Consider the following 9,149-nt stretch of genomic DNA (forward strand, 5'->3'; position numbering starts at 1 on the left):
CAGAATAATTAAATAACAGAAACTTTAATTTGAAAGTTCAGCGCACAGTGCTTTACCAAATATTTTCCACAATGAAAACATTATGAAAAATATCAAATTAAAATAATTTCAACATCAAATGAAACTTTATCCAAGCAATAACTTGGTAATAATATGTTAGGCCTAAGGTCTAACAATCATTCATTCATTCATTCATTCATTTTCTGAACCGCTTATTCCAATTCAGGGTTGCGGGGAAGCTGGAGCCTATCCCAGCTGGCTTTGGACGACAGGCAGGGTACACCCTGGACAGCTCGCCAGTCCATCGCAGGGTCTAACAATCATTATGCAGATAAAGTACACAAAAGAAAAAAACTAGTTTCTGGCCCCGGGGGTGGATGAGATCCGCCCGGAGTTCCTTAAGGCTCTGGATGCTGTGGGGCTGTCCTGGCTGACACGCCTCTGCAGCATCGCGTGGACATCGGGGGCAGTACCGCTGGATTGGCAGACTGGGGTGGTGGTCCCCCTTTTTAAGAAGGGGGACCGGAGGGTGTGTTCCAATTACAGGGGAATCACACTCCTCAGCCTCCCTGGTAAGGTCTATTCAGGGGTCCTGGAGAGGAGGGTCCGTCGGATAGGCGAATCCCGGATTGAGGAGGAGCAGTGTGGTTTTCGTCCTGGTCGCGGAACAGTGGACCAGCTCTATACCCTCTCTGGGGTCCTGGGGGGGGCATGGGAGTTTGCCCAACCAGTCTACATGTGCTTTGTGGACCTGGAGAAGGCATTCAATCGTGTCCCCCGGGGGCTCCTGTGGGGGGTACTCCGGGAGTATGGGGTACCGGACCCCCTTGTACGAGCTGTCCGGTCCCTGTACGACAGGTGTCAGAGCTTGGTCCGCATTGCCAGTAATAAGTCGGATCCGTTTCCGGTGAGGGTTGGACTCCGCCAAGGCTGCCCTTTATCACCGATTCTGTTCATAACTTATATGGACAGAATTTCTAGGCGCAGCCGAGGTGTTGAGGGGATCCGACTTGGTGGCCTCAGGATTGGGTCCCTGCTTTTTGCAGATGACGTGGTCCTGTTGGCTTCATCTGGTCGTGATCTCCAGCTCTCGCTTGAGCGATTCGCGGCCGAGTGTGAAGCGGCTGGGATGAGAATCAGCACCTCAAAATCTGAGACCATGGTCCTCAGCCGGAATAGGGTGGATTGCCCTCTCCGGGTCGGGGGTCAGGTCCTGCCTCAAGTGGAGGAGTTTAAATATCTCGGGGTCTTGTTCACGAGTGAGGGAAGGATGGAGCGTGAGATCGACAGACGGATCGGTGCAGCGTCTGCAGTAATGCGGGCTCTGCGCCGGTCTGTCGTGGTGAAGAAGGAGCTGAGCCAGAAGGTGAAGCTCTCGATTTACCAGTTGATCTACATTCCTACCCTCACCTATGGTCATGAGCTGTGGGTCGTGACCGAAAGAACGAGATCTCGTATACAGGCGGCTGAAATGAGTTTCCTCCGCAGGGTGGCCGGGCTCTCCCTTAGAGATAGAGGGAGGAGCTGAGTCATCCGGGAGGGGCTCAGAGTAGAGCCGCTGCTCCTCCGAATCGAGAGGAACCAGTTGAGGTGGCTCGGGCATCTGGTCAGGATGCCTCCTGGACGCCTCCCTGGTGAGGTGTTCCAGGCACGTCCCTCTGGGAGGAGACCCCGGGGAAGACCCAGGACACGCTGGAGGGATTACATCTCTCGGCTGGCCTGGGAACGCCTCGGGATCCCCCCCGCAGAGTTGGCAAATGTGGCTGGGGAGAGGGAAGTCTGGGCTTCCTTGCTTAGGCTTCTGCCCCCGCGACCCGACCCCGGATAAGCGGCAGAAGATGGATGGATGGATGGATAGTTTCTGACACAAAATGTAAACTGGTCATGAGGGCTGAGAACTGAGATGATTGTTTTGTTATGCATAACAACAAAATTATCTTAATTCAACATAATTAGGAAGAAGTCAAACTTATTTAATTCCGATTCTTTTATAACTTTAAGCTTCAGTGTTTATCACAAAAAGAACATCTTAGAGAAAACGAAATTAAAAATAAATGTATATGATACTTTTATTTTTAAAGGTAAGGCGGAAGTGAAACGTTATAAATTCTCTGATTTTTTTCAAAGTCCTGATGATGCGTCACCCACTGCCACCTGTTGCCATGGTGATGCAAATACACCATCAGGTGAGAGCAGGTGGATTTTCACTTTTTCCTTTGTCACTATCATCATCCTTCTCATCTTGAAGTCTCAAATTTACATAAAATGAAAGGGCATTTGGAAGTATTTCTTTTGCTCTTTCAAGTTTACACTAAGACTTGAACTTAGAGAAATATGAATTAAAATTTTCAGCAGCAAAAAGGAAAAGTAGCATGCACATAAAAACATAAAAATATGAATAAATAAAGAATAAAATAAATAAATAAGGTGTAAAAAAAATAAATTAAAAAATAACAATAATAACAAATTAAAGAATAAGAAAATGCACAAACAACTGGCGGGGGGGTGTCTTCAGCTCCCTCCCCGCCCCCGGTTTTTACTGCAGCTACGTACTCTATGTGAGGAGTTAAAGATTGCGATGGCATGATGGACAAAGGAGTTTTTAATCCTGTGGAAGCAGCAGTCTGTCTCTGAACACACTCCTCTGGTTGTCCATGACAGTGTGCAGAGGCTGGCTGGCATTGTCCATAATATCCAGTAGTTTGTCCAGAGTCCTCAAATCTGCCCGTCACCAGATTTGGATGTGCTGTTCGCCCCCCCCTCTGCTATGTCTTCTGGCGGTGTAGTGGTTTTTTTTTTTTTTTTTTTTTTTTTTTTGTTGGTTTTTTTTAATATCTTGTCCAGCATTTAAGCAGACTGATGTTCTGGATGCTGTGTTCTGCTGAGCAAATTTATTTTGCCAAGAGGAGCTTTTCCAATGATCCCTTTGTATTTCTGGATTCTTATTTTATTTTCTATTTGTTTTGGATAATTGTTCGTATTACAGAGTTTATGCTGCTGGACCCGACCACCTGGTGGTGTAGTGGTTTAATGAAAGGACTATGGTTTGGAGGGTCACAGGTTTAAATTCTGGTACTGCATCATGTAAAATAGCAGTGCTTCTTCTCCTAATGGTTACATTAACTCTCCACCTCCTTCTGATATATGTGCTATCTTCTTTACAGCAGTTCAGTTCAACGTTTCCCTTTTAGCAGTCCTGCTGATTACACGCTGATGGAAGTTCTAAAAAAGGCATTTTTATGCCAATAGTAAAACTCCTCAATAGTTCTGCCGGTACCTTGGACATTCTCTTTTCAATAGAAAAGTTTTACATTTTTCCACACATGTATATGTGGGCAAAATTTGCCTAGAGGGGTTATGAGAATATGCCTTTGCGCTGGATGTTGTAGATTTGAATCCAAAAAGTAACATTTCCCCAAATATTTCTGCACAGCACAACTTATCACCTCCTGCCACATTTTACTCTTCAAGAAATTATTCCTCTTTCTGCGATTTTTATTACTTCAAAAAAATGTCTTTTATACTTTATCAGATTGGAAAAACTGCACAACTGCTCGCTGCCGGAATGAGCTGCCACTAATTTCAGTAACATCTTCAGCTTTTTTGCATTATGCATCAGTAATTACATATTATCGCATTCACACTTGCTGTTATGTAATTACAGCAAAAATTATAGTTATTAATTTATTTAATAATGTCGCTTTTAAAAAGCAAATAAATAATAAGTAAATGATTCATGGATTAATTCAATGATTGGTTAAATGGGCAAAAAACACAATCACCCTGAATCATACGGATGCACAAAAATAACTGAAGCCATTTACAAATATAAACAAGTGTATCATTATTATTTTAATAAAAGATAAAATAATTAAATGACGCATTTAAGAGCAGAAATAGTGCCATAGTTCATGGCCATAATGAATGAAGAGACCATTGGGGGAAAAAACTTTTGGTAACATAATATAACCCGCGGTTCTGAACAATGGAAATCTCCTCAATAAAAATAAATCGATGAAAGAGTGAATGAAAGTCATTTTGTTTTTCACCCATCCTGACAACCCATCTTACATTTGATGGTGTTTACTTAGTTTTAGGGCAATCCAATGGTTGGATTGAGTTGGCCTGACTCATAGTTTTCGACCCTCTGATAGATTTGTGAAGTCACAGATGATGTCAGATGCCTGAACAGTGGGAGTCAAAAAGAACGAACACATGGTTAATGAGATGATTGTTGACCTCTTATCTGATTTGGTACACCCCGAGTGGTCACAGAGGTCTATGTGGATCCAAGTCAATAAAACAAGAGTCACTTGCTTGTGGAGGTTGTCTGCACCGCTGTTTATCAGTTTAGATGGACTGACTTCAGCCAGGAGAAGGAGTGAAACTGTCAGCCTTCTGGTAATGATGGTGCACTTATGCCACTGCAGTTGCTGTCCAGAAAGTGGACAGTGGTGTTCCCACACCACAGGAGTGAACGGAGCTGATGGCTAACTGCACCAGTGTAGCATAGGTAACCTTAGCTGAGCTGCTGGGCGCTGTGGCTTCATGTGTGAGGACGTTTGTAATTGTAAAAGCAGAATCACAGGGAGTTTAGAAGTGGGTATACTTTATTCTGACTGAAAAAGAAGTGGAGATACTCTGTGTACCTGCATATACCCTGGACTACACCACTGTGCATGTACAGTGATACAGTTATGTGACTTCTTCATGTATACAGAAAATAGAAACAATTTACATGGAACACCTAACAGAGAACTGAGATGTAAACTGAAACTTTATGGCCCTATCAGCTCCCGCTTCACATCAATGTTGTCACAGGGCACTTTACATCCACATCATTTCAATCCAATTCATACATATCCTATAATAGAAACCAACTGATTGCATCAAATCACGACTTCGATCCAATCCCCCATCCTGAGCTGCACGTGGCGACAGTGGGAAGGAAAAAACTCCCCTTTAACAGGAAGAAAACCTCCAGCAGAACCCGGCTCAGGGAGGGCAGCCATCTGCCTCGACTGGTTGGGGTGGACACGACAGGAAAGACAGATCAACATGTACAACTGCACTTATTATCATTTCCTTATCTGGTGCACATCTGGTACAAATGCACCTGGCCATTCATCTTCTTTTAACTGTTCTAGGGCTAATTGGGCATGGGTGGGGGTGGTTGTGGGTGGATGAAAGGGGACTACGGGTGTATGTGTGTGTGTGTTTTTATCTGCTATGATGTAAATTGTTTTATAATGTAAAGCACTTTGTATTGTTTTTAAGCACGAAAAGTGCTATACAAATAAAGTTTGATTTGATTTGTTTGATTTGAGTTATTCAGGAAGATCTGCTGAAAAAAGGAGAAATAAGTTGAAGACGGCAATATTTTCGCATCACAGCAGTTTATCTCACTCCTCCATACAACATGAGAAGTTTAAGCATATTTCATCCTCTGATTTGCCATACAGTGCAAAAGACAAAGTGGTGGAGCTGGAGTTATGATGATGATGTTGAAGTCAAGGAGCCGCGGGGATTAGCCTCCTGCCATAATCTGAAACCGAAAGAAAACGTTTGAAACCTTGTAAGACGTGTCTGAAAACTGAAAACCTGAAATAAAGCTTTGCAAGTCAGAAATAAAGTTTTATACCTCGAGAAGTAGTCCACATTTTGTGATCTCTTGGGTTTTTAATTTGTCTGTTTTTTGTATGGAGCTACTGGTGTCTTGTCTTTTTTCTTTCTTAAAGACATTAAAAGTTTTAATAAAATCACCTACTTTTATATCTGAAACTTGTTATTGGGCTGTTGTGACTGCTCCCACCAAACAACAAACTTCTGTATAATATCCCAGTTTTATTTGGACCTCCTGTCAGACAGATGACTCATCTGTTTATCCAGCATAATATACACTATTTTTTACATTGTAGATGTAATCAACTTTTGACAATCACTATCAAGTTAATTTGTCAAGAATTTTTCACGCTGATTCAGAGCCTTTGCTGTCAGGTTATTTCTCTGTGTAGTTAGGACTCGTTGACTTGTTTTCATGGCAATGGACGTGTTGTTTAACAGTGAAATCAACTGATGGAACTCTCCAAAACTAACCAGTGAAATGACACACCAAACACCAAAGGAGTTGAAGAAGAAGCAAAGATGATGCAGGGCTGAAGCAAGGCAGAGAGGAAAAATGGTGGAAATTCAAATATGAGATCAAACGCCAACAAACTGGACGAGTTCGAGGTGCTAACAAGGAATCAAAAAGAACACAGGGAATGCAGTATTATGTACGTCACTCAGGCATAACTGCTTTAAGACATCTTGGACTCTAGCGTGTCTGTACATTGTTTTAAGACTGCAATAAGAAAATCAGTGGAAAGCTAAAGGGAGGTGGAATTGCAATGCTTTTTATTCACGATGGTGCGTCCCTGGACGTGTCACTGTAAAGGAAAAGAGCTGCACAAGGGACATCGAACTGTTAGTCACACGTTCTTGTTCATATTATACACCCACAGAGTTTACCTGTGTTGGTCAGGCAGCGGTTTATGTCATACTGGTCCCCCTGCAGACACAGCCTTAAAGGTCATCAGCTCTGCTGTTGCTAGGCTACAAACACAGCACCCAAGTACATTCAGTGCAATCTCTAGAGACTTCAATAACTCCCTTCCTTCGACATTTCAACAGTTTGTCAGCTGCTCCACGAGTGAAAATAAGATGTTGGATTTATTTTACACAAATGCATACATCTCCTCTGAACCGTCTCCTTTAGGAAGATCACATCTTAATCTAGTTCTTCTCTCTTCTGCCTACAAAATCTGTTACAAGCCACAACCAGTCATCAAATAAACTATTAAAACCTGGTCTAATGAAGCAGAAGATGCTCTGAGAGGGAGCTGGAATGAACAAACTGGAATGTCCACTGAGAACCACATGTACATGACATCAAATGCATGACTGAGTGTGTGATAGATTATTTTAACTTCTGTAAAAACACCGTCACCTTAACAGGAACAGTGAGATGCTCCCCAATAACAAACCCTGAATGAGTCACCTAAAAAATGCAGCTAAATGTAAAAAAATAAAGCATTCTGGGATGGGGACATGGAGTTATTGAAGAAGCAAAAAAAAAAAAGGAAGAAGAAGATTTAGAAGAGCAAGGAGGACTAAGGACAAAGTCAGAAAGTCAGCTTCAGTAGAGCAGCATGAGGGATGGGTTGTCAGGGATAAAAAAATATCACTGCTTCAAGTTAAAGGGGTATCATTAGACTGATGGAGGTCTGGACAGAGCTTATGAGCTGAAAATGTTCTTCTTTTGGTTCAGTTCACCCCCTGCCTCCAGCCGAACAGACCACACAACCTCCATGAACACTCCACTCTCTCACACTGCAGCTCAGTCATGGACCTTAACACAGCTGCATCTCCCTCCACATCTACTAAGACCTCCTCTTCCTCCACATCTAGCCTGTCTCCTGCAGTCAGGTGAAGAAGCAACCAGAACCAGCACAAAGTACAGATGTTATGAACCTCAGGATTCTGAAAACCTGCTAAGAATAACTATGCTAGATTATACAGCACCTTTTCAACACTGGTCAGAGTCAGAAAATAGTTCCTGTGTGGTGAAAAACATCCTGCCAGTAACTAAAAAAATCCCAAACATCTGACCCATGTGACTATAGATCAGTTGGCTTTACATCGCACATCAATCAATAAAGACTTCAAGTTACTGGCTCACCTCAGTGAGCATCTTTAAATCAAATCAAACTTTATTTCTTGAGCACTTTTCATGCCACGGGCAACACAAAGTGCTTTACAAGATAAAATCAAGTCATAAGGATTAAAAGAAACTGTAGATAACAAGACATTTAAAAACGATAAAGACACAAGGACAGAGAGCAAACACCCCCACCCCCACATTCCCCGAAATACATCAGTCCCTGAATATTGTCTCTTTAAGTGAACGCAGGTTAATAACACAAATAAAACATTAAATAAGTGATAAAAATTCTGACTTGGTCCTGATGTGAGGAAACAATACCTAGAGATTCATCCACACCAGGAGCAAGTCCCCCGCATGCTCATAGGGGCCGCTGCCACAGCAACCGCACAACTCCCAGGCAGCAAAGGGCCCACCCCGCAGCCGTGAAGCTGCAGTGCTGGACCCCGTGCCACCCAAACAGTAGCAGTCACCATGACAGCCGCCCCCATACCCAAACAGGCAGGGCCCCCAGCGTGCTGGATCCCCATCAGGAAAACACTGGAGTTAAAACCGGAAGTTAAAAAACCTTAAGAAACAGTAAGAAGAAATAAGAGCAACAATAATAAAAATACATTAAAGGACTTCACAATAATGTACTAAAAATAAGAAATCAAATTAAATAATTTGAAAATAAATAAAATAATAAATGAAGTAAAATAAGTAAATAAAATAAAATAAAATTCAGTTAAACGCTAAGCTAAAAAGGTGGGTCTTGAGCCTCTTAAAAACATCAACAGTCTCCTGAGGCTCTCTGGTAGTTCCACAGTCGAGGACCATAACAATGGAAAGAGGTCTCACCGTATGTCTTAGTTCTGACTTTAGGAACCTCTAAAAGGCCAAAACCAGAGGACCTCAAGGTCCGCGAGGGTTCATAATAAAAAAGAAGGAAGATAAATAAGAAGCTCCAAGACCATTAAGACGTTTATAAACAAGTAAAAGAATCTTAAAATCAATCCTGAAGCGCACAGGAAACCAATGCAGCGATTTTAAAACTGGTGTCATGTTCCCGCCCTCTGGTCCTCATCAGAACTCGTGCCGCTGAATTTTGCAGTTTAAGGATAGTTTGCATATTGTACAGGGTTTGGGGCTGAAGACAGCATCATCTAACTGTTTCATTACATCCTATGAATGAAAATATTAATTGTAATAATTGATGTTTCCTTAAAGTGGAACTATTATGTGCATTTCAGGCTAATTTATTTTTATTTCTGAGCCCAGAAGGGCTGGGATTGATCGAGTTATTGTTACAAATCACTTTATTTACTTCAGACCGACCCTCTCCGTAGGCTGTCAGATCAGCCTGCGGGCAAAACGAGTGGATTGAGACTCTTCCGCATTAAGCCCCGCCTCCCGCCACTGCACTACATCGGAACTGCTTTCGCCGTCATTGTAACATCTCATAAAC

The sequence above is a fragment of the Telmatherina bonti genome (genome assembly GCF_933228915.1).
Source record: "Telmatherina bonti genome assembly, chromosome: 10".
Lineage (NCBI taxonomy): Eukaryota > Metazoa > Chordata > Actinopteri > Atheriniformes > Telmatherinidae > Telmatherina > Telmatherina bonti.